The sequence below is a fragment of the Dermacentor variabilis genome, chromosome 1 (genome assembly GCF_050947875.1).
Source record: "Dermacentor variabilis isolate Ectoservices chromosome 1, ASM5094787v1, whole genome shotgun sequence".
Lineage (NCBI taxonomy): Eukaryota > Metazoa > Arthropoda > Arachnida > Ixodida > Ixodidae > Dermacentor > Dermacentor variabilis.
This window is the reverse complement of record NC_134568.1, coordinates 241,571,278-241,596,273: the sequence shown is the minus strand read 5'-3', so window position 1 is coordinate 241,596,273 and position 24,996 is coordinate 241,571,278.

Sequence of the window (24,996 nt, the reverse complement as noted above, 5' to 3'; positions counted from 1 at the left end):
CATTATTGGAGGGGATTTCAACGCTCCACATCAAACCTGGGGATATCGCTGGAATACTAAGAAAGGAGATGGACTCTGACACCTAGCTACACATCTTAATATCTCCCTCATCACGGACCCAGCTTATCCCACTAGGTGTGGTACATATACATACAAGGACTCCACCCCAGACCTTACTTCTGTATCAAATTTAGCGAACGCTGGCTGGGATAACTGCAATATTGACCTTGGTAGTGATCATATATTAAAATACTATTGGAAACACCCAGTAATGAGATAAAGCACTTTAACTACATTGACTGGGATATTTTTCGGAAAGCAAAGAAAAGCAGAGCTAAGACAGGGACAGGACAAAAGAAAACACTCCAAACTTGGACCCCTCAGCTCAGGGAAGATGTAAAGGGGGCCACGAAGGACATTACCACAAAGGAGGATATCGAAATCGTGGACAGTAGGCTGGCCCACTTGATTGAAGCCAAACAATCTATGTTAAAAAGATGGAAAACTCAACGGCTAGGAGACTCAGGAAGCGCACAGCATCGTTGAATAGGGAGATTAAAGAACACTCCAGAAATTTACAGAAACAACAATGGGATGAGCTTTGTAATTCCATAGATGGTCGAATCAAACGAGGTGGAAATTGGAACTTACTTAGACATTTGCTTCATGAGAACGACAGGAAATCTAATAGGAGAACAGCAGTAGCACGACTCGTCCATCGTGAGAGTCAGGACACAACGGAGGAGGACATTCTGGATCGGCTCGCAGCTAAATATTTACCACTTAAGGATAGCAATGAGAATACAGACCAGCCTGAACATACAGGGGAAGACTGTGAGCCTATGGATCAAGACTTCACAGAAAGCGCAGTTCGCGCAGCTCTGTGCGACCTCAACAGTAGATCTGCTGCCGGTCCAGATGGTATTTCCATCAGGCTGCTTAAAAATCTGGACAATGATTCTATAAAATATTTAACAGAGTATTTCAATGAACTCTCGAAAAACGGTGATTATCCGAAGGAAGGTAGAATTATTCCCAAACCAGGCGAGCAACTCAATCTAGATGACCTAAGAGCCATATCGTTAACATCATGTCTGGAAAAACAATGGAGCATGTCATACTGAATAGACTGACCAAGTATGTAGAGAACAGCAATGTTCTTCCGCATAACATGATCGGCTTCCGTCCTGGACTTTCGACTCAAGATGAAATGCTTTTAATCAAACATCACCTTATTCTTGCTAGCCCGCTGCATACGAGAGCTCTCCTAGGCCTAGATGAAGAAAAGGCCTTTGATCACATCAAACACAGGGCCATATTGGATATCCTCTCGGAGATGGGATTGCGTAAGCGATTGCACAATATAGTCAAAGTCTTTCTCGGTTGCCGTTCGGCTTGTCTCAGGTTAGGCGAACACCAATCGACAACCCTGGAACTTGTGGGGTCTTCGGGTCTCGCAGGAGTACCGACCACCGCGGGTTCGAGGTTAGCGAGCCACAGGGCCGCGTCAGCCGTCAGCCTCCAGCGCCGCTGCGCGCGAGCTCAGGTCACAAGGGGCTACCGAGCGACGCACGCAACAACACGGTATTACCCTAAGTTGACGGAAACCGTTTATTGTCTCCAACGGCACCCAAACTGCACGAACGCCCGGTCCCGGGACGGCGGGGAACCATCCCGCACCAAGGGCGAAAAATACAGTTAGGGGCGCCTGTAGCACGTCGCTGCGAGAGCACAGGCTCAAGCTGGGACGCGCCGCTAGGAAAAGTCCCGGCGGCTATGCTACTTGCTCTCGTGATAACCGATGGGCCAACTCGCGAGAGCTCGGGCAATCTCCTTCGGCTTGGGCCTCCGATGAGTGCGGCTCAGCGTGGTACGACCTCGCGCGAGCACTAGGCACCCGTTCTTCGGCTTAGCGTCGGGATAGGAACAACACGAGGTACGCGCTCCCCGCACGGGCAAAGGCACCGTGCGTTAGCTCAGTCCTAGTCACAAAGGTGTCGGCGGACGAGAGGAAGCATGTACGTACCGGGCGCCGTCCCAAGGAGCAAGAGAGCCGGTACCGTCACGGCAGTAGCCACCAGGGGCCGCTCCGTGACGTCACTAACTCCGCCCTCACCGCGAACCACCGCGAGTGGAGCGCCACCGCTAAAAACTGGTTCGGAGGGAAGACGATGTGGCTTACGGATTGCAGAACAAGGTGAAATGCGCCCGCGCAATGGCACGTCGTATTCCCCAAATCCCCACAAACTTGGGAATCGTGGGACACCACAAGAGTCTGTCCTATCTCCCATGTTATTTAATTTGGAAATGTCAAAAGTGGCTCGAGGTCTCGCGCAGATTGAGGGTATCCACTTTGCAATATATGCAGATGATGTAACAATCTGGAGTGCCGAAGGTAATATGGGACAAAAAGAGACCAAACTACAGGAACGCATTTATGTGGTGGAAACAATACTTGAGGATATGGGACTGAACTGCTCTGCTAAAAAATCAGAACTATGGGTCCTACGGAGCAGTAAGCGTGGGCGCAAGCCGAACGGATATATCCCAGAGGAAGAACCTCGCATTGACATATACGCCAAGAATGGAGAACCAATCAGGCAGATGGAGACTATTAGAGTGCTAGAACTTCTCCTGCAAGTGGATGGATCTAATTGCAGGATGAGACAACATATCTCTAACAAGTCAGAAGAAGTCATTAGGCTTCTGCGTAGAATTACCAACAAGTATAAGGGGCTAGGAGAAGACAGTGCCATAAGATTGGTACATGCATTCGCCTTTTGCCACTTATCGTACGTGGCAGGCATGCTACAATGGACACAGGCTGACAAGAACAAGCTAAAAGCTTTAATCAGACGACTTATAAAGACTGCACTAGGACTTCCCATCAGCACGGCCAATGACAGCTTATTGCGCCTATGGCTGCATAATACACTAGAAGAGATAAGTGAGGCTCGGAGAGACCAGCTATCTCCACCACCAGGAGAGACTAAAGGGGACACGACCTGGGAGTGCGCTACTTGAAGAAACATGCGTAGAAATTAACAACCACACCAACAAAGGAGAATTATTAACAGAATTTCAAGCGGGACTACGAGAAACAATTAGGACTACCCCGTTCCCTAGGAACATTCACCCGACACATAACCTCGAGAGACAGAAGGTAAGGGCCAAGGCACTCTTTCAAGACATAGATCAACGTAAGCAGCAGGTGGTGTTCGTTGACGCTGCACGGGTTAAAAATAAGGATGCGTATACCTCCGTTGTTGTAGACACTCAAGGTAACATACGGGATGCCATCACCGTCTATACCAAGGACCCAACAGTAACAGAACAAGTACCAATCGCCTTAACCATCCGGGCTAATCGGTGAACACATATTTACAGCGACTCTAGAACAGCCATACGCAACTTTACTAATGGATATGTGACACGGATAGCAACAAGGTTACTAGAGAAGGTCAACAGTGAGGGGATCGAAATCCGCTGGTTTCCTGCACATCTGGAGGTGGTGGACGGAACTCGGAGAAACCGCAATGAGGTGGCAAATGAAGCAGCACGAGAACTTTCTAGCTGTGCTCTTCAAGACCGAGCAACTTACACTTCACCCGGGGAACACAGGGATCGATTATTAACATATAACAAAATCACTAAGCACTGTTATTTAAGCAGAAGGGAATACCCAATGCCACACGGTAAGGTTTGCAGAGCCGAAGCGGTCACATTACGTTTGCTACAGACAAGTACACACCCAAGTCCAGATTTTATTAACAGGATCTATATGGAAAGGGAAACTCAAACCAATTGTAATAAGTGCAATGACATCATTACTCTTGACCACATGCTTTGGCAGTGCCCCGCGGTCTTCACACACTGTGACAAGGAACAAGAATGGTGGCGGCAAATGCTACACAGTGAGTCACTCTCTGACCAATTAAGGGCAGTCCAGAAGGCCCGAGATGTGGCTGAAGGGCTCGGCCTGACAGTCCCAACGTGGAATCGGCCCGCGTCAACCTAGGGCTGACCTTCAGGATCCAATAAAGTTCTTCATACCATACCATACCGATGGTCATCAAGTCGTTATAGTAGGGGAATTCAATGTCCCACACATGGCCTGGGGATACTAGACCACCACAAAGAAAGGAGCCCGAGTACATGACACTGCGCAACAGCACAGACTCACCATGTTGAATGACCCGCTCCAAACAACGACGATAGGAAATAGTGCCTCCAGAGACACCAACCCGGATCTCACCTTCACCCTAAACGTGCCCTCGGCAGAATGGAGCCGACTCCCAGAAACACTGGGCAGCAATCACCACATCCTCCAACTAACCGTGGCTCACACTCACAAGCCCGATAGGGTTGGAACAATCATTGTAACGGAGTGGAAGTCATTTAGAGACGTTCTAAATGTCGAGACCACCATCGAGAACATAGATGACTGGCTGAAGAAAGTCCTCGACACGGCAGAACGCCACACCAAAAGAATACAACTGAATGAAGTAGTGCCAGCCGTCGACACGCACCTCCTCCACCTCTGGGAAGCCAGAAGAGCTCTCCTCAGGAGATGAAAGAGAAAGAAGCTAAACAAGAAATTAAAGAAGCGAATTGCCCTCCTCACCGATCAAGCACAGGCATACGCGGAGAGATTAGGAAGACAGAACTGGCACGCATTTTGCGACAAACTCCAGGGAACCCTGAGCACAAAGACAACGTGGCATCTCCTGCGCGTCCTTCTCGACAACGGCCCTACGAAGACGCAGCAGTAACATCACTTCTGTAGGCTCCTGCACAACCACGCCGGATTGAAAGAGAACCTCCTCCGAGAAATTCAGAAGCAGCTGCGCGGCGACCCAGCCATTGATACGACGGCACATGACAAAGTATACGGTGGGAAACCAAACCCCGAACTTGAGCAGCCATTTACACATGCTGAACTCTCTGCGACACTACCGACGCTCGCCAGAAACACCAGCCCGGGCAAAGATTGGATCATCAAAAAGCATCTCCGGAACCTTCCGCAGCAGACTACGGCAGCCCTACTACAGTACTTCAATACATGCTGGGAAAAAGGAGAGCTACCGGCTGCCTGGAAGCACTCGGAGGTCACCATGCTGCCCAAACCAAATAAGCACCTCAGCATCGAGAACTTGCGCCCAATTTCTCTTACCTCGTGCGTAGAGAAACTTTTCGAGCATATGGTACACAACCGGCTAACCTCACACCTCGAAGACAACGGGTATTTTCCAAACACTATGTTAGGTTTCAGGCAGAACCTGTCCCCCCCCCCCCCCGCCAACGCAAGATGTCTTCCTTCTACTCAAGGAAGGCCTCATCGAGCATCTCAGTGCCAGAAGCAAATAATCGATTTTATCCATAGACGTAAAGGGAACTTTTGACAACGTCAGTCACGAAGCTATCTTTTGCAACTTTGAAGACTTGGTCTGCGGGTCTCGTAGATAAGACTATGTCAGGAATTTCCTCCCGGGCCGCATGGCCATAGTTGGAACATACAACATTCGCAGCGATAGCTTCCGACTACCGAGCAAAGGCACCTCACAGAGTTTTTTTTATTTTTATTTAGTACATACTGCAGACCACATTGTGGTCCTTGCAGGACGGGCAGACATTGAGTACAACACATATACAAGATACGTTGGTCATATCGCCGTTGCTCTTCAACGTTGCCATGATCAAACTACGCAGCCTCCTCAATGCGATACCAGACCTAAGACACGCTTTTTATGCAGATGATATCATGTTATGGACAAGGGCCCCAAACACCGGAACGCAAGAAACACGCCTACAGGAAGAGTAGATACCATCGAGAGCTACTTGCAAAAATGCGGCCTCCACTGTGCTCGTCACCTCGTCCTCAAGTCAAGAACGAGAGGCAGACCACCCGGCTACGATGGACCCGATCCCAACTTCACCCTCAATGGAACGCCCATTCCACAAGTGGAAACCCTAGGAGTTCTAGGGTTACACATCCACAAAGACGGGGCCGGGGCAGCCACCCTCCCGCGACTACAGCGAACGCTATCACAGCTCACGCATCTCGTCATGAGAGTTGCAAGCTATAGAAGTGGACTTAAAGAACAAGACACTCTAGGCGTGATGCAAGCACTCCACACCAGTCGAATAACATAAAGAACGCCCTACTTCATGCTGAAGAATGCAGAGGTAGAAAAAATTAACGTTCAAATACGCAAAGCCATGAAAATCGCCCTGGGCATACCATCTACGGCTTCGACTATGAGACTTCTCAAGATGGGCGTATACAACACCTGGTTAGAACTAGCTGAAGCTCATAAAGCCAGTCAGTTTGAACGACTGAAGCTCACGCCTACCGGAAGATCAGTGCTGCAACGGCTGAGCAACGGTGAAACCTTCATAACCACCACGGACAGAAAAGAAAGAATTCCTCCCAACATCCGCGAATCTCTGTGCATAGCACCAATTCCACGCAACATGCACCCCACGTACCACAAGGAAATAAGACAAGCCCGAGTGAATGGCCCTACGGCGAAGACACAGGCAAGATCCGGACGCCAGATACACCAACGCAGCCAAGCAGCCGCAAAGAAACGCTTACGTCCTGTGCGTCGTAGATTCTCAGGGCAGAGAGTTAGCGTCTGCCACAGTTCGTGCACAAAACCCTGAGGCTGCAAAAGCGATGGCGATCACCCTAGCAACTACCACGTACATAGACGCAACTGTCATCTTTTCAGATTCTGAAGCAGCTGTCAGGAACTACGCTAAGGGTCGTGTGTCGACAGGACTAAATATATTGAAGCACCGCAGCACTCCAATCCCCTACACCTGCGTGACGTGGGTTCCTGGGCACGAGGGGCTGGAGGGGAACGAAGCGGCACACGCCGCGGACCGACGCCACACCTGCCGGGCCAACCCTTCCTACCCTCGAGACGCCCGGTCTGCGTGAGCGTGGGCAGAGACCGTACCCATCACCTACTCAGAGATCCTTCAACCTAACAGGCTGGAACGCAGGGTGTACCCACCACCTCACCCAGTGCTAAATAAAGGAGAAAGTACCAGACTCCAGAGTAACACTTGCACCCACGGAATACTCATGCACAGACTCTACCTAACGCTACAAGGATACCACTGCCCAATGTGCGGCGTACCGGACACCTTGGCGCACCTGATCCTCGAGTGTCAATGGCATATAGACATAGACGCATCGCCTTCACCGAAAGACTAACGCCAGACAAGAAAGCGAAGCCCTCATCGAAACATAGGAGGCCTAGCTCGTCTCCGAGGACCTGGAACAACAACGACGCCTCGTCGCCAGGGCCAAGGAGGCAGCGAAGGCCAGAGGGTTCCTAGAATGAGGAGACCTCCCACCTAGAGTAGAACCGCGGCTTACCCCGGGATACTGTCTCGTAAATAAACGTTTATTCCTCCTCCTCCTACTTATCAAGAAAGGGGCCAGACATGAAGAGACAATCTCTCGAATGCTATTCACAGCATCCTTAGAAGAAGTATTCAAACTATGAAACTGGGAAGGCTTAGGAGTGAGGATCAACGGCCAATATCTCAACAACCTTCGATTTGCAGGTGACATTGTCCTTTTCAGCAACACTAGGGATAAATTGCAACAAATGATTGAGGACCTTAACCGAGAAAGTGTAAGAGTATACGGCTGAAGACGCGAAACGCGAAAAGGGTCAATGAGATCCGTCAGTGTGAAATCCGTCAATGTGGAAAGCGTACGCGTTTGTGATATTTTCTATCAGACATGTGCCTAAATGAAAACGGGAATATATTGGCGGGCGCTGCGTTGGTAGGTATAAATGCGCACTCATATTGTTGTGGAAGACAAACGTGCAAAATGCAATTCGTTCAGATCGTTCATACCACTTGACATGTGTTCGCCTTCGAAAAGAACCGAATCATCGAGTAGACACACAATACCCGTTGCAGCCAGTAATGAGCGGTTATGAGTTTCAAGATGCAAGCATGACATGTGACAACTGTGTGCAGTCTTTCAGTTTTAATAAAAAATGTCTTTATCTGAGTTATATATCTGGCTTCTAGTGCATACACGCTTGAAATAGCCCTGCTCTCATGACACGTTGGAAACTTGCATAAAGAAAGCAGAACATCCATATCTGCAAAATAGAAGTTGAGTAGGAAGTTTAAGTTAATACAAAAATACAAACCTAAGTCGAGAACAAAGAAAATCAAGAACAACGGATTCGTCAAGTTCCCATTGAACATCCTGGTAGTGCGTATTTGTAAACCTTCGAAACTGCCGTCCGTAAATTACACCTTCACCCACCAATGACTCAGAGTTTTCAAGCAATCTCAGCAGCATATGTACCACCGTTATTGCGCACTTGCTGTGCATAAAAGCTATACCTACAACATCTTTAAGGCTATCCTTTTTTACCGCTGGTTCATGTTTATGGCCGCTACTGCACGAGATGCTGGCCTTTATGACGCGGTTCGGTGTTATAGGGCAGCTTTCATTTTATCCTGTGTAAAGAGCGCCATATATGGCGCCTGATAATGTCTCCCTCTATATTCTCGGCGGGTCAGCTTTATGTCCCCGCGTTTAGAGGGCCTCAACTCGCCCCTCGTTTTAACTGCATATGGTCTCTAAAACAATCTCCTTTCTGGAGCTTTGACCACAACGAGCCGGTGGCAGGAACGACACAGAAAGAAGGACTCAGATTGTCTTGTAATTTGTAGGTCAAGAGCTATTGGAGCCAAGGTTTAACAACAAACCAAAAGTGATACGCGTGCTCCTTCTTTTTTTTTTTTTTTTTAAGGAGGGACGACTATGACGGGCTATTTCTTGGCAATTGTTTGCCACAGGTATCACGGTATATTTATTTGGTAATTTAAGGTACCGCATGGTGCTAAGAAAAATATTATTCGTCTGACCTCTAGGGGTGCATGAAAATTATCAGTGAGAAAGTTCCAAAGAGCCAAGCGAAAACCTAGTGATTCATTATTTTCAAACATTTTGAGCGCTCTGAGCGAAACGCACGAAGCGCTGTAGAAAGGCAAGAATGCAAGCAAAAAAGAAAAACTGCCATACGCCTTCGATCAAAATAAAATTAACTGGTTCAAGTTGCGTAGTAAATTCGACAACCTGGGGTTCTTTGACGTGCGCCTAAATCTAAGCGCACGAGTGTTCTTTTGCATTCCGCCCCCCTCGGCCGCCGGTAATCGAACCCACGACATCGCGATCTGCAGCAGAACGCCACAGCCACCGAACCACTGCGGCTCAGGTCTAACACTGCGATCGTTGTTATCCCCGTCTGGCACGGAAAGGTTAATTTTTTATACAGCTTAAGTGTTTTATGTTGCTAGATCCTATCAAATTGAATTTTCCATTCAGGGGCTCTGTATACGACGATAATAAATGAAACTAGACTGGCAGGTTGAATCAGCACGTAGGTGACTTTTGCACTTCTACCAGAGTCCTTGAATACTTTTCTTCTGGTTCCGAAACTCCCGCCGTAACGCTGTAGGAACATTACATATATAGCTCTTGCAATGGGCGCGCCGCGGCGCTGGCGCAAGGAGGTGTCTCTGCATATGCGAGGAGTGCAGCGAGACTATAAGTATAGTGTCGCAGCGGTCGCCGGACGGGTCGCATTCTGCGCGTACGCCGACGACTGCACAGTGGTCGACGGCCATTATAGTGGCGTGTGAACGTTGTCGGCACCGCTCCATGTATTTTTCTCCGCGTCTTCCCCGCGTGGTAACAGCGATGCTTCGTGACAGCTACAACACCTAAACATTTGTTGTGTGCCTGCGTGTTTGTCCGGTTACAAGGGTGTCGGCGAAAAAAAATATTGTTTTTTTTTTCCCTGCCGATGTAAACTATATATACGAGCCAATCGGAAGCGAGCCCTTCCTCTGTATAGTACTATACGCTTTCGCGTGGGTGAAAAACATTTTGATACCGAAAACGTTATTCCTGCATACGTTTGCACCGTGAACGGAAACGTTGTGGCCTGCCACGCGGGCGAGCTAAGCTCAAAGCAGACGCAATTTCGAGAATTTTTGAAGGCCAATGGCCATAACGGGCTCTTCAGGGTTCTCATTCGCCACGTCTTAGAGAAATTAAAACGCCTGAGTAGCGTCTGGCCACTGGCAGCGCTTATTTCTTTGTCACAGGTGATAATTGGCCATGAACTCGCGTCTCCCCCTGAAAACAAAGGATTTCGTGGCATTCAAGAAGCTGGAAATCTCCAAGTTGCTGCGGTGTGTGATTAAGGTGACGAGGAGAGCATACGGCTTTATCTCCTGTGTCAGACAGAAAGCTGGTACTCGGGAGCGAATATGCTGGATAGCAGACAGTGTGGTCGGAGAAGAAGTTAAGCACCTAGACAAATAGAGTAACAATGTTGTTGTTTATGGTAATTCGCAGCCATGCTATCAAATACTCGTGCACCCGGTATATTGTAAATATACACAAAATCAGTTCGTCTTCGAACGTTTGTAAACGCTATATGGTCGTTACTGCTGCGTTCCTGTGCCTCCCTTCTGCCTCCCCCCTCCTCGCTCTCAGAATCCTCGATTTCCCTCGTGTTCGCCGTCTTCTATGGTGCAAGCGCGGTCGCGGCCGGGGTATGTTCAGTTCGCAAACAAGGTGAAAGAAATGTGCGAGTGGCGCATTTGACGGTAAAATATTCGCGTGAGCACACAGCTCCGGCTACCCGAGCGCGTACGATTGACACGCTCCTCCCTATGGTGGTGCCTCTGGGGACACCTTCTGTGCTTATGTCAAACTTCGAGGGAAGTTTCCTGGCCATAAAAAAAAATAAATTGAGCTATTCTGATTTTACCGAAATATATTATGTATCCTCATCTATACTGTCCTTCCTTTCATGACGAAAGTCGTACTTTGCACACTGTTTAAACCAACCGGACGATAGAGCGTTCATGTAAGAAAAAATATTGGGATCATGGACTCAACCGTCATTCTCCTACAAAACCACCAGAGCCCTGCTACACTTTGCGGTGCGAAAGAACACGTTACAAAAAAAAAAGGGGGGGGGCGCTTTCTTTTTTTCAGCTTAAGGGGGGAATGTCATTACAGAGGAGCCGTGTGAATTCACTCTAATGAAGTTTAACAAATAAAAAAAAGCAGCAGCAGAAGATGAAGAACAAAAAAAAAGAAGAAGTGAAACGAACATGAAAATGGGATAGGACCGTTAAAATTAGCAAAGCCGCGATTAGTTCTATTAAATAAATAAGAAAAAAGAGCTTATATATAGTTAGGCATATACTTCGCAACTCCACCGATATATCATTACATTAAGTTTGTATTAGTGTGTTATAGCGTCGCAGCTTTGAGACATGATTTGAGGCTGCAGAATAGCATACAGAAATTTTCAAAAAAAAACCTAACGTTTGTACTTTCGGCATTCCGTGATGCATTTATTTACCCATACTACACTTCTGTCTGTTCATATTTAACCTGTATTTATGTTGTTCATCCTTTTCAATGTACTACATATTCATTATTATCGTTGACCTAATCTTCCGCGGACTGTCTGGCGAGCTGCCGAATAATAGCGTCGATTCGGCCCTTGCCTTACAATTCACAATTGACAAGAACTTTATTGAAGTTCACTGAGGAACTTCAAGGCTCCCCAATCAAGTTGGTGGCTGCGCCCACGACGGGACCGGGAGATGGTGACTCTTTGCGACGTCGCGGGCCCTCTGGACGGCCTGTAGTTGGTTCGCTTCAGCAAGGCATCCCACTTGGACTTGTATTGAAGTTCGGAGCCCGCGTTGTACGGGCACAGCCAGAGCATGTGGTCGAAGGAGCAGCATGCGTGACCACCTTTGGAGCACGACTGCGGGAAGTTGGGGTCTATCCAACCAAGTGCTCTGGGGGGTGAGGTACGATCTCGTCTGTAAGAAGCTGAAAGTAACGGCCTGAGCCCTGTTCAGTTTCAGGCTGGGGGGAGGGAATTTCCTTCCTGCTTTGTCTGTAATGCGACGTAATTTCGTGATAGGTGGTATGAGGGTCTTTGAAGGGACACTCGTGTGGAAGAGCTGCACCGTTAGCTCGGGCGCGGTTCGTGAATTCACGCGGCAGGCAGTTGACTCGCTCGTTAGGGTTACAACCCACTTGGTTAGTTATATCGTTCACGTGGGCCGGGAACCACGCTATGCTATGACATCCAGTTTCTTCGCCCGTAGTACTACGAGAGGTTCTGTTGACGATGCCGGCTGCATGTGGCGGCATGCTGGACGAGAAAGCCCTGACCGCCGTGCGCGAGTCGGAAAAAAAATGTTCGTCGGGCCCTTTGCGGCTTGAAGAGTGTTTGGATCGCACCGTTGGTACGATCTGTTGGGAACTCGGCGCTGACGCCCGTGGTTGTACCTGGGTCGCAAGCCCCAAGGGTAGCGTTGGCCTGGCGGCCTGGGGTACAACTGGAAGCATCCGAAGGTCCCGGCAAAGCATGAGTCGACTGGTAACAACGAAACAACTTGTTTATTTTAACATCGCAAAGAGTTGGCGGTCAGGTTTGACCGAAGTAGAGAGACGGGAGAGCACTTCACTCAACAGAAGAAATCGGAGCCCTCCTTTTGGCGTCCGGGGGCAGCTGTTTTTATACTCTCGCAGTTGAGGGCAAGAAGGAACCCCTCAAAAGACGAGCACGTGAATGTACAATGGGCTAATGGTGACGCACACTGTCGAAGCGCTGCCGTAGCACCATGTCGAGCACGATCTCGTAGCACCCTGTCGTAGCGCTGCCGTAGCACCATGTCGAGCACGATCTCGTAGCACCCTGTCGTAGCGCTGCCGGTCGGGCACAATGACTGTAATGAGAGGATGATCCCTGCTTTCGCTTCGCCTGGTTCGGGCACAATGACTGGAATGAGAGGGTGATCCTTTGCGGTCGCATCGCCGCAGTCGCGCCTGGAAACACCTGCCGATGAGCGTTGCGGCGACGACGATCGGGCCAAAATGTCTGCCGCCCCGCCGCAGTCGCGCCGGCAAAACCACGTGTCGCAGGCGAAACGCAACAGACCGCCCCGCCGGGGGAAGGAGATCCCGATGGACAGGGGACTGCATCCGCTGTCCGGAGGGATGTCGCTCGATGATGCTCATAACCGAAGTCGGGCGTCCCTCGACGTTTCTTGAGCGCAGCGCACAGAGAAGGCCTCGTTCTCTAGTTCAGGTTCGCACGGGACACTGCAAAGTGACTTCGGGAGAGTTCACATTTTTGTTCTCGTTCCCGGCAAGCGTTAGAACTACGCTGAAACTCAACCGCTCAGTCAGCAAGCACGGCACAACCCTCACTAAGCCCTGCCAGGCTCTTTCCCCTTTTTATACCACTGCCTAGTTCCTTACAGTAGTCTAGCATCACTCAGAACGCGTCCACAAATTGAAAAATTGCACTAGAAAGCATATCATCACTTTGAAACACTAAACAAAAGCAATATGTTAAAAAAAATCCTGCCTCAGGAAGAAAAACATCAGTAACAAACAATTTTGAGGCTGATTCCTACGTTAGGGGCTTCGACTTAAGCCATCGGCGTTACCGTTGAGACTCCCCTTTTTGTAACGCACCTCAAAGGAATATTGTTGTAAAGCGAGGCTCCAGCGCAGGAGGCGGCCATTTTTGGGAGAGATGGTCTGCAGCCATTGGAGAGGGCAGTGATCCGTCTCAATGATAAACCTCGAGCCGGCTAGATAGCATGACAATTTCTGAACGGCCCACACGAGACATGCACACTCTTTCTCGGTGGCGCTATACGCCTGCTCACGACTGGTCAGCTTACGACTAGCATACAGGACGGGGTGTTCTACTTCTCCCTTTTCCCGTTGGCACAGTACAACGCCCATGCCTCGCTCACTAGCATCGCACTGAACAATGAACCCTTTTGTATAGTCTGGCGATCGTAGCACAGGCTGGTTTGTTAGGGCACTCTTTAGGGCGCTAAAAGCTCTTTCCTTTGTCTCGTCCCAGACGACTGTTTGAGGCTCTGTCTTTCTTAGAGCATCCGTCAGGGGAGCCGCGATATCAGAGTACCTAGGGATGTACCTCTGATAGTAGCCGGCGACACCCAAGAACGACCGAATATCGGTCTTGGTGCGCGGTTGCGGAAAGTCTCGCACAGCGGCCACTTTTATTTCAGAGGGGCGGCGACGACCCTGACCAATCACGTGACCGAGGTAGACAACCTCGGCCTGTGCTAACTGGCACTTAGGAGCCTTGACTGTCAAGCCCGCTTCGCGCAGGCGGGTTAGCACTGCCCGCAAGTGTGCCATATGCTCAGACCAGGATGCGGAGAATATCGCTACGTCGTCTAGATACGGTAAAGCGAATTCTTGCTGTCCCCGCAACACTTTATCCATGAGACTTGAAAAACAGTATGGCGCGTTCTTCAAACCAAAACTCAACACTTTAGGACGGAATGTTCCCATTGGTGAAATGAACGCCGCATACCTACTAGCCTCTTCTGTAAGTGGAACCTGCCAATAACCCCTGACAAGATCTAGGGTGGAAATAAACTGAGCGCTACTAACTTTCTCAAGGCGCTCCTCGATGTTAGGGATCGGATAAATTTGATCCTTAGTGATGGAATTAAGCCTGCGGTAGTCGACGCAAGGACGAGGTTCCTTGCCCGGTACCTCAACTAAAATCAAAGGGGAGGTATAATCACTTTCACCTGCCTCAATAACACCGAGCTGTAGCATTTTCTTTACCTCAGCCTCCATAATATCGCTCTGGCGGGGTGACACCCGATACGCCTTGGATCGTACTGGCTCTGGGGAGGTAAGTTCTATATCATGAGTAAGTACAGAAGTCCTACCAGGCCTCTCAGAGAACAGACCTTGAAACTCTTGTAATAGCTGGTGTAGTTCGGTTTTCTGCTCGGGCGACAGCGGTGCTTTACTGATAAGGTCACTAATGACTTGACCGGTGTCTTCCCTGTTCGTCACTGAGCCTAGTCCCGGAAGCTCGACCGGAAGCTCTTCAGGAACGTTTACCATCATGCACACCACTGCTTCCCTTTGTCTATAAGGTTTGAGCAGATTACAGTGGTAAACTTGCTGTGCTTTCCGCTTTCCTGGCAGACTTACCACGTAGTTAACGTCCGACAGTTTCTGAACAATTCGTGCTGGGCCCTCCCATTGCACGTCTAGTTTGTTGTTTAGCGATGTGCGCAATATCATGACCTCATCGCCAACCTCAAAACGACGGGCCCTGGCTGTCCGATCATAATAAACCTTGGCCCTCTGCTGGGCCTTTGTCATTGCTTCACCTGACAACTCCTGTGCCCTTCTTAAGCGTTCGAGGAGCTTAAGCACGTACTCCACCACGACTGGGTCGTCGCCCCTACCTTCCCACGATTCTCGAAGCATGCGAAGCGGAGATCGAAGCGAGCGACCGTACACCAGTTCAGCTGGCGAAAACCCCGTAGCTGCATGCGGCGCGGTTCTTAACGCAAACATCACCCCAGGCAGACACAGCTCCCAGTCAGTTTGATGTTCAAAACACAAGGCTCTCAACACGCGCTTCATGACGGAGTGGAGCTTCTCAACGGAATTCGACTGTGGGTGGTACACTGAGCTGTGTAACAGCTTTACCCCACACCTTTCGAGAAAAGTTGTCGTCAAAGCGCTAGTAAACACTGTGCCCTGATCTGATTGGATTTCCGCAGGGAAACCAACTCGCGCAAATATGGACAGTAGTGCATTAACTATCTCAACTGAGCTGAGTTCTTTAAGCGGCACTGCTTCAGGGAACTTTGTCGCTGGGCAGATCACAGTCAAAATGTGTCTGTACCCCGTGGCTGTTACCGGCAGAGGTCCCACAGTATCAATAACGAGCCGTCTAAAAGGCTCCGTAATGATAGGTACCAATTTCAACGGCGCCCTCGATTTGTCCCCTGGTTTGCCCACCCGCTGACAAGTGTCACATGTCCTCACGAAATGGTCTGCGTCCCGAAAACACCCTGGCCAATAGTACTCTTGCAAGAGACGGTCCTTAGTTTTCTTAACTCCAAGGTGTCCGGACCACGAACCCCCGTGTGACAAGCGCAACAGATCCTGACGATAGCATTGAGGCACGATCAGCTGATCGAACTCCACTCCTCTGCGGTCTAGATACTTCCGGTACAGGACTCCACCTCTTTCCACAAAACGCGCAGTTTTCCTGGCGATACCGTCTTTGACATTGCAGCGCACGTTTTCCAGGCTGCCATCCTTTTTTTGCTCGGCTATCAAAGCCGTCCGGCTGACTTTTAGCAACCTATCAAGTCCGTCTGACGTAGGCGCGATGAGCAAATCAGTAGATAGCTCTTCTAACTTTCCCGCGTCGGGCGTTTCCTCTCCAGTATCTGGCGCCTTTAACGTTACAGACTCAAGTTTATTCAGTTCGGGCGTGCTCGGAATATCAGCTTGCTGCGCCTCTGACCCTTTTTCGTTGTTTGATAACGTCGGCCCCGCAACTACCGCCTTTGCAGCGAGCTCCCGAACCTTCGATCTGGTTAAGGCCTGAACACTAGCTTCACCAAACAAAAGCCCCTTCTCGCGCAGGAGGTGATCGGACCTGTTTGAAAATAGGTACGGGTACTGGGGTGGCAGCATAGATGACACTGCCGCCTCCGTCTCAAGCGCTCCGAAAGGTCCTTCAATAAGCACCTTTGCTACTGGCAGACACACGCTATGAGCTTCCACGGCTTGCTTGATCCAGGCGCACTCGCCCGTGAACATATGGGGTTCTACGTAAGACGGGTGAACTACATCCATCGTAGCTGCGGAATCGCGAAGCACTCGGCACTCTTTCCCGTTCACGAGGAGGTCTCGCATGTAAGGCTCGAGAAGCTTCATGTTCTCGTCAGTGCTGCCTATTGAAAAAAACACAACTTTTGGTGTTGTTTCCGGACACTGCGCCGAAAAGTGACCCGGCTTCTGGCACGTATAACAAACGCGCGCTTGCCTCATCTCGAACCGCTTTCTGCGTTCGGCTTCGGCTGCTGCCGTCTCCTTAGGTTCGGTCGCACTGCTTCCACTCGCATCCGCACTACGCGTGTTCCCCTTTGCTCTCATGGGTGTGAACTTCGGCCTCTCAAACTTCGAGCCAAATTCACCCTTTTGACCGTCCTTAGCTCCGCGAGCCCGACGCGTCACAAACTCCTCGGCTAGCTCAGCGGCTTTAGCCACCGTACAAACGTCTGGCCTATCCAAGACCCAGTATCGCACGTTCTCCGGTAACCGACTATAAAACTGTTCTAGCCCGAAACACTGCAGAACTTTATCGTGGTCACCAAACGCTTTCTCTTCTTTGAGCCACTCCTGCATGTTCGACATAAGCCTATACGCAAACTCTGTATATGACTCACTTTTGCCTTTCTCATTTTCCCGAAACTTCCGACGGAACGCTTCCGCAGACAGCCGGTACTTTTTTAGCAGACTCGATTTTACTTTGTCGAAATCCTCTGCTTCCTCTCTATCCAAGCGAGCGACTACGTCGGCCGCCTCGCCGGGTAACAAAGTGAGCAAGCGCTGTGGCCACGTTTCCCGAGAGAACCCCTGCTTCTCGCACGTTCGCTCAAAGTTAACCAGGAACAAACCAATGTCCTCTCCAAGCTTAAACGGCCGCATCAGGTCAGTCATTTTGAACAATACTCGTTCTCCTGCACCGTGTGCCTGACTTCCATTACGAGCGCGTTCCATCTCTACCTCAAGACGCTTCATTTCCAAAGCGTGTTGACGGTCACGCTCTTGTTGCTCTCGCTCTTTCTGTTCTTTACGTTCACGCTCTTCTTTTTCTTTCTGTTCTTTAAGTTCGCGCTCTTCTTTTTCTTTTTGCTCTTTAAGTTCGCGCTCCTGTCTTTTTCCAGTCTCCCTCTCCTCCATGGTCTCAAGGCATTCCGACAGCTCGTCATCCTCAGCCTCTAACTCAAGAATAGCCTTTAGCAGTTCAGGTTTTCTTAGTTTGTCTGAGACATCCAGACCCAACTCTCTTGCAAGCTCCAACAATTTCGGTTTGCGCAACGACTTCAAATCCATGGCTGCTCTGAATGCTGCTTTCTCTACTGCTTACTATTGTCTTGCCGCAAACTAACCCGGCAGCAACGACAACCACAAATACCAGCTCTGTTTCTAACACTAACAAAAGCCTGGCAAAGCTCAGAAGAAGAAAGTCCCGCACTCACCAAACCTCGCAGCCAAGAGTCCAGCGCAGTCGTTCCGCTGCAGGCAACCAGTCATCACACAGGGCTCGTTGCACTGCTCCCGGATCGTCGATGAGCTGCTCAGCATACAGTCAACTGCATCTCTTCGCTGCTGGCCTCCGTTGTCGCGATCTCACCGCTGGCAGACAGTTGTTTGAAGTCGGAGGCGATCTCACCGCTGCCAACCAGATGTTTTGATCGCACCGCTGGTACGATCTGTTGGGAACTCGGCGCTGACGCCCGTGGTTGTACCTGGGTCGCAAGCCCCAAGGGTAGCGTTGGCCTGGCGGCCTGGGGTACAACTGGAAGCATCCGAAGGTCCCGGCAAAGCATGAGTCGACTGGTAACAACGAAACAACTTGTTTATTTTAACATCGCAAAGAGTTGGCGGTCAGGTTTGACCGAAGTAGAGAGACGGGAGAGCACTTCACTCAACAGAAGAAATCGGAGCCCTCCTTTTGGCGTCCGGGGGCAGCTGTTTTTATACTCTCGCAGTTGAGGGCAAGAAGGAACCCCTCAAAAGACGAGCACGTGAATGTACAATGGGCTAATGGTGACGCACACTGTCGAAGCGCTGCCGTAGCACCATGTCGAGCACGATCTCGTAGCACCCTGTCGTAGCGCTGCCGTAGCACCATGTCGAGCACGATCTCGTAGCACCCTGTCGTAGCGCTGCCGGTCGGGCACAATGACTGTAATGAGAGGATGATCCCTGCTTTCGCTTCGCCTGGTTCGGGCACAATGACTGGAATGAGAGGGTGATCCTTTGCGGTCGCATCGCCGCAGTCGCGCCTGGAAACACCTGCCGATGAGCGTTGCGGCGACGACGATCGGGCCAAAATGTCTGCCGCCCCGCCGCAGTCGCGCCGGCAAAACCACGTGTCGCAGGCGAAACGCAACAAGAGCCAAGGCCATCGTGGTTTCCTCCGCCTTGTTCGCGTGTTTAGTGTAGATTGACGCGTCGCTGATAAGTGATCCGCGCGCGTCAACGACCGAGATTGCAAACCTGTCTTCGCTGCCGTATTTGGCGTCGTCGACCAAGAATGTATCTGCCCCGTAAGGATCGATTCGTTGAAGGATGGTTCTAGCCCGTGCTCTTCTTCAACCTTCGTTTTATATCGGGTGGATGTTTCTAGGTACGGGCTCTACCTTTATACCCTCCCGGGCTAATTTAGACAGGGGGTATCTGTCGAGCAGTGCCTCTATAGGGAGTATACAAGCTTCATAAAGAATTTTAACGCTCGGCTTAGTTGACGGAAGCCTGGAGATTCTGTTCTGGAGATTCTGGAGAAACTGTTCTTTGATTAATTTGTCTGTGTTGTTGTGAATTCTGAGTTCGAGTAGTTTTACCGTGCTAGTGGACTGGGTGGAATACCGAGTATTCTTTTGACGCCATACCTGTAAACGCGTTGACAGACCGGGGTGGGTGGGGGGGCCTTGGCTTTGACCTTGTGCACAGCGTTCCTTTACTCTCAATTCGACACGCTAAAACATTTTTCCTCGTTTCCGCATCCTCCCGCCTCACACCTTCTCCCCTTTAGAAGAACTCCACCTATATATACTGTGGCGAGGAAAGCATACGTCGCCTTGAAGACAAGTCCACTTGTCGAAACGTTGGCTCCAGCATTCACCTTGTTCACGTTTTGCTCATCGTCCTAACAACTGCTAGATACAGGAGATACGCAATTTCTCAAGATTTTTTGAACGCAGCTATAGCTAATTTTTCAGATTATCGACATCTCCTATTAACGTGTCACAAAAATTCCTTTTACACCAGAAAAAAATTGAAGTAATTTTTACCCGATTACGTTGTAGAATACCAATAATAATCTTTTATCGTCATAGGGCTGGTCTGGCGCCTTCCCCTCTGTGCCCAATCTTTGGAGAAGATGAGATTATAGACCTTTTTTTTTTATTCTACCAGTGTTTTTCTTCTGTAAAAAAAAATATTTTAGAATCAAGGTTTTGACAACGTGGTTAAAATTTTTACATTCTGAATATTCTTTCTCTAGGAGCCTATGGTAACTTTTCTAGGGATGTTTGCTCAGCCATGAAGGAATTTATATCTTTTTCAAGGAAATTTTCTTAAGTTGAATCGAATTCCGGGGTTTTATGTGCCCAAACCATGATTTGATTGTGACGCACACAGCAGTGGGGGACTGCGGATTAATTTTGACCACCTGAGGATCTTTAACGTGCCCCCAATACACGGCACCGGAGGTTTTTGCATTTCGCCCCCAAGGAAATGCGGCTGGCGCGGCCGGGATTTGATCCTGCGACCTCGTGCTTAGCAGCGCAACACCATAGCCGATAAGCCACCGTGGCGGGCGGTTTTCTTAAGTTCTTCATACGTTATTTGTTATTCATTTCCTCCGGATTATATTACCAATCTTATTATTAACAGCAATTTCGTAATACCCTCCAAATCTTGTCTAATCACCCGCATTGAGTATACGCGCCATGATAGAAGGAAAACCAAACCAAACTTATAATGAAATGCGGCAGCACGGCCGTGCTCAGCAGCCTGTTCGAGGCTATATGAAAAATTCCTCTGCAGAAACTGTGTTTAGGTTCTTTTCCTTCAGTTTTTTGTTATCGAATGACAATAAATGGAGTTTTGCACATGATGTCGCGGTCTGGTGCGCGATCTGATTGACTAAAAGGCTGTCTCAGATTCAAAAAAAAAAAGGGAGAAAAAGGAAAGATAGGAAGAAAGTAAGAAAACGCGCTGACGAAGCGAAATTCATTCGCTAGAGCGAGGCAACCTCGCGCCGATGCCGGCCTCGATTCTTTCGAACAAAAGGCGAGCGTCGCGAATAGCGCCCGCATCGGCCTTCATATTGTCTCGAATGAACACAATTCGAAGGGTCGAAAAAAAAAAAAAAAGAAAGGAAGGAAGGAAGCAGATGCGTAAGAAGGGTCATGGTCCGAGAGGTGCGCCCACCGTTGCGAAAACAACAACAGAAAGTACTGACGGCGCACAACAGGAGCGGACTGTGTATCAAAGCGACAGGCACGCGCGACTGGAGACCGGGGGCGGCGAATCTCGAAGATGGCAGCGCGCGTTCCTCAGAGTAGGGACAGCGCTGCGGGACAGCGCGTCTTGAAGCGAGGGGACGAGGAGGAGGGGAGAGACGACTAGAGAAAAAGCCTTGAAGGAGTCAAATCAAAGGAATAGCGAGCGGCAAATGTGAAAGTCGATCGGCTCCCCGAGAGCTGCGCGTTGCAGACTTTCTCGATATTACTACAAAATGGATAGGGAAATAAAATCCTTCACGAGGACATATCTCCATATCAAATGCGGTTCAGGGGCCGGCAATAATATAGGGGAGAACGTTTCTCCGTGCCCAGTTTCATCATTTTTGAGGGAAAGAAAAACAAAAGATGAGAGGAGGGCGGGGAAGAGAGTAAAAGGTGGCTCTTGCACCGAAACAGGAAACAGCAAATGCTGCAGAGAAAGGCATCGCCACTGCCTCGAGCGTACGGGCTTGCGCGAGCCGAGCACAAAAATACGGGGTCCCTCGCAGCGAGAGGAAGGAACGCCCAAGAAATGACGCGGCTTATTTTGCATACAGCGGCGCACTGCTCTTTCTGGCCCAGCATCCGATTTTCATTTTCCCGCTGTCGCTCACTGAAGAACCAAGCTGTTGCGTACGCCGCTCTGCATAGCTCCAGCTTTGAAATGAAGATTTGGACTTCCCAATGACGAAATAAGCGCCCAGATGGAAGAGCTCGTGCTATACTCTTTCTTTAGTTGCAGTTTATGTGCATTATACCTCCGGGTCGGCGCAATCACTGCCTCTCCGCGTATGCAATTTTTTCTCAGTTTAATTTAGAACCGGTGTATTTTTCTTCCTTTCCCGTACTCGCTGGCATGGGTTTTGCTTAAAGCGCAGTTTGTATCGAAAATCTCTATCTCGGTGAAATTGGGGTGAAAGGGGTAGAATAAGAAAGCGGCGCCGTGCTTCATATGGCTTTTGATTGAGCGGAATATGCAATTGCAGTAGCTTTATGACTGGAAGAGGAATTATGCACAGAAAGCCACATACGTGACGCGCGCGAACTGAGATTCCCCGCACAAGGCTTAATAGTTTTGTTGAATGGGGGGTGGGGGGGGGGGGCGAAGAATTCGAACTTTTTGAAGTGTTAGACTTGACCTTATTCAGTGTACTTCGTAACGCTAGCGTAAAGCTTTCTGGTGGGCCTGACAATAAAAAGCTATCGTAGTAAAAAACGATCTCGTCCTTACTCACCACAAATTCTTGCACATAGAGCTTTCGAATAGATTACAGATTTATTTTTGGCTTTTAGTACGGTATAACAACGAATACAGCGCTATATGTGTTATATACTGAAGGAAGGAATAAACAAAGTGTATTGCGCTCACTTGTTTTTAATAACGTGTCCCGGCTAACATTAGCCAAACACCCCACCCACCCCTTCCTCTCCCTTCCTCCTTGGTTCAAAGAAATATTAAATCACGGTGCAAGGTACGATTTTGAAACCTATGGTACTCGGTCTTTAGAGGTATCATGACCGAACACTGCGGGTCTTATAATGGTATTTTTCAGGGCAACTTTTTACTTTTTTGAACAGCATGGCAAACGTTAGCTGGCACACTACACACACCCCTTAGGTTTGTCGACAGAGAGAGAGAAAAAAAAAGATAAAGACTGCGTTGTAAACGGTTCGTGTCCATCACTAATGGAGACGACATTATAAATAAAGACTTATTGTATGAATATGAAGCTGTACGAATGCGCAAGGATAGCAACGTCATGAAAAGACACGGGCACACGCAGCCTCAGAATGTTCCTATACAGGACGTTATTATTTTTTTTTCATGCAGATTTTTTTATAAAAACCTAATGAATGCAACGGAACGTGGCGTTTTCGCAGACGAGTTCCTAAGGGAGGTGGACATAATTTGCCGTTGTTAACGTGAGCTTGAGAAGACTAATAAACAAAAATTCATTAATTAACTTTTTTATTAGTACCTTGGAGCAACTTGTCTAAATGACAAATTTTGGAGGCAGTGACATTTTAATGCACACCAATCTTTCAAAAATCTCGAAAAACGCACCTATTTCGAGATCATCATCATCAGCTTGGCTACGCCCACCGCAGGGCAAAGGCCTCTCCCATACTTCTCCAACTACCCCGGTCATGTACTAATTGTGGCCATAATAATAATAATAATATTTGGGGTTTTACGTGCCAAAACCACTTTCTGATTATGAGGCACGCCGTAGTGCAGGACTCCGGAAATTTTGACCACCTGGGGTTCTTTAACGTGCACCTAAATCTAAGCACACGGGTGTTTTCGCATTTCGCCCCCATCGAAATGCGGCCGCCGTGGCCGGGATTCGATCCCGCGACCTCGTGCTCAGCAGCCTAACACCATAGCCACTGAGCAACCACGGCGGGTAATTGTGGCCATGTTGTCCCTGCAAACTTCATAATCTCATCCACCCACCTAACTTTCGGCCGCCCCCTGCTACGCTTCCCTTCTCTTGGAATCCAGTCCGTAACCCTTAATGACCATCGGTTATCTTCCCTCCTCATTGCATGTCCTGCCCATGCCCCCCCCCCCCCTATTTCGTTTTCTTGATTTCAACTAAGATATCATTAACTCGCGTTTTTTCCCTCACCCAATCTGCTCTTTTCTTATCCCCCTTAACGTTACATCCATCATTCTTCTTTCCCTAGCTCGTTGCGTCGTCCTCAATTTAAGTAGAATCCTTTTCGTAAGCCTCCAGGTTTCTGCCCCGTACGTGAGTACTGGTAAGACACAGCTGTTATACGCTTCTCTTTTGAGGGATAATGGCAACCTGCTGTTGATGATCTGAGAATGCCTGCCAAACGCACCCCAGCCCATTCTTATTCTTCTGATTATTTCAGTCTCATGATCCGGATCCGCCGTCACTACGTGCCCTAAGTAGATGTATTGTATTCCCTTACCACTTCCGGTGCCTCGCTACCTATCGTAAACTGCTGTTCTCTTCCGAGACTGTTAAACATTACTTTAGTTTTCTGCAGGCTAATTTTTAGACGCACCCTTCTGCTTTGCTTCTCCAGGTCAGTGAGCATGCATTGCAATTAGTCCCCTGAGTTACTAAGCAAGGCAATACCATCAGCGAATCGCAAGTTACTAACGTGTTCTACATTAACTCTTATCCCCAATTCTTCCCAATCCAGGTCTCTGAATACCTCCTGTAAACACGCTGTGAATAGCATTGGAGAGATCGTATTTCCCTGCCTAACGCCCTTCTCTATCGGGATTTTGGTGCTTTATTTATGGAAGACTATGGCGGCTATGGAGCCGCAATAGATGTCTTTCAGTATCTTTACATACGGCTCGTCTACACCTTGATTCCGTAATGCCTGCATGACTGCTGAGGTTTCGGCTGAATCAAACGCTTTCTCGTAATCAATGAAAGCTGTATATAAGGGCTGGTTATATTCCGCACATTTTTCTATCGCCTGATTGATAGTGTGAATATGGTCTATTGTTGAGTATCCTTTACGAAATCCTGCATGATCCTTTGGTTGATAGAAGTCTAAGATCTTCCTGATTCTATTTGCGATGACCTTAGTAAATACTTTGTAGGCAACGGACAGTACGCTGATCGGTCTATAATTTTTCAAGTCTTTGGCGTCCCCTTTCTTATGGATTAAGATTATGTTGGCGTTCTTCCAAGATTCCGGTACGCTCGAGGTCATGAGGCATTGCGTATACAGGGTGGCCAGTTTTTCGAGATATTTATCATCAAATTACCAAAGTCAGTGGAGGCAACATTGATACTG